Consider the following 2,418-nt stretch of genomic DNA (forward strand, 5'->3'; position numbering starts at 1 on the left):
AAGGAAGGAAGGAAGAAAGAAAGAAAGAAAGAAAGAAAGAAAGAAAGAAAGAAAGAAAGAAAGAAAGAAAGAAAGAAAGAAAGAAAGAAAGAGAGAGAAAAATGAGCAAGCCATAGAGAACAAGTCAGTGAGCAACATGCACTCCTTCATGGCTTCTGTTCTTATTCATACCTCCAGGTTCCTTCATGGCTAACTTCCCTCAGTGGTGGAGAGTAACTAGAGGACTGTAAGCAAAAAAAAACCCTCTTTCCTCTCCAAGTTTTTTTGTAGAGTGATGATGGTGTTTTACAACAACAACAGAAACCAACTAATACACCAAGAAATAACACAGCTCATTGTTTCTTTTCACTTGGTCACCATTATGCATTGATTTTCACTGTCTGGTTTTTTTGGTTTGGTTTGGTTTGGTTTTATTGTTTGTTTTATTTTATTTTATTTTTTGTTATTTTGTCTTGTTTTTTGAGAAGGGTTTCTCTATCTAGCTTTGACTATCTTGGAATTTTCTTTTTTGACCAGGCTGCCCTTGAACTCAGAGACCTGTCCACCTCTGAGATTAAAGACATGTGACACCACCACCCAGGTCACCCTCTTTTTTTTTTTAATCATTTGATGTCGCATGTGACAACTCCAACTTCAGGAATCAAGAATGGACTGGGGGAGAAAGATAATATATTGGTTAGAGACATTAGGTGGAAGCTGCATGCTTAAAGGTGTTACTATCTGCCAACTCATGACACTACTGGACCCATGGGAGAAGGACCCAACGCTCAGCTTCTGGGAGGAAATAGCCACATCTGCCACAAACTGTAATAACTGTAATAATGTAAAATTTTTTCTCACTGTCATATTGAAGCACTAAATCCAGGGACCTGTTTCCACTGTGCTATAGCATTGGATATTGGATAATGTTATAGTGGCTTTTATATCTGAAGTGCATGTTGAAAGGGAACCTTCATTATGAGTGATAGGGGAAATGGGGATCTTTAGGGGCTTTTGGGCTCTGCTCTCATGAATGAGTTGATCAGTTCATGCAATTAATGGTTAGAAAGCCCCAACTAATCCATTGGACATGTATCTTCCCAGTTTCATCTCCTAGCCTGCTATGCCTTCAACACAGTCATGACTCTGCCTTAAAGATGGCAACCTTTCAAAATTCTACCTTTCTGTGATAATATGTTTTCATATGGAGAGAAAGCAGACTGGAATGCACTAAAGCTTGTTTCAGGATGTCCAACTTGCTTCAGGATGTCACCCTACCTGTAGGTAACCAAGTGTCCATGCCTCTCAGAGGTTACAGGGCTTTCTAGGGACGTGGAAGTTTCAATCATAAAACAGGAACCAACTTTACAAAAGCAAACAAACAAACAGAATCACTGGTCCCTTCTTACCACCAAAGAAGCACTACCACGCTCCAGAACTTAGTACCATATTTCTGGGCTTTAACAACCCTTCATCACCTTTTTCCTAAGCACACTTACTCCTTTGTCTTTTTCACGGGAAGTATATTTGAAAGGTGAGCTTAGATGGGAAGAATTAATGATGTGACTCTGACTTCTCCCTTGACAGTTCAAAAGACCATGGACAGCCAGATGCCTAAGGAACATTTTTCTCCTAAGAAAGAGGGTGCAGGGACAACTTTCCTTGCCATTTTTTATTCCATGCATCTTTCTCTGCAGTCTAGATTTCTTGAGAAGCACTTCTGCCCAATTTAGCCTTAGGAAGATTCTAGAACGTCAAGCTCTACTTTAATGATGTTAGTCTCTACAGAAAAACAAACAAACAAACAAACAAACAAAATGATGAGAGAAGTAAGTTGGGAATGTCCCTGGAGAAGTCCACCAACCTGGTCAGTTGCAAGAACACATGTAAATCTGTATGTGTTTCCTACACAAGCACCGAGTCTTGTTTGCATGGGCACATTTGTTGTTGTTATTATTATTTGAGTTTTTTTTTTTTTACTTGATTTGTGTCATTATCTGGGCAGAATAAATCTATCTTTCCTTTCTCATATACACCTGCTGAGACTTTCCCACTATCTAAAGTGGAGTCCTTAGTACCTTGACTTATGTTCCCATAGTAACACAAAGGACAGCTTTTCATAATTCTATGGAACACCTGCTTCCGCTACATTCTGGACATCCCCCACTCAATGCCATAACACACACAAGTGTTCTAATGTGACAGATCTGTTCTGGAAAGTCATGCTTAAACAGACCATATGAGTCCCACATGAGATCCTCTCTGCTCTCAACTCTGTAAACATCTTGAAAAGAAAGGGGGCCGGGCAGTGGTGGCGCACGCCTTTAATCCCAGCACTCGGGAAGCAGAGGCAGGAGGATTTCTGAGTTCGAGGCCAGCCTGGTCTACAAAGTGAGTTCCAGGACAGCCAGGGCTATACAGAGAAACCCTGTCTCAAAA

Source organism: Mus pahari, chromosome 1, assembly GCF_900095145.1.
Source record: "Mus pahari chromosome 1, PAHARI_EIJ_v1.1, whole genome shotgun sequence".
Classification (NCBI taxonomy): domain Eukaryota; kingdom Metazoa; phylum Chordata; class Mammalia; order Rodentia; family Muridae; genus Mus; species Mus pahari.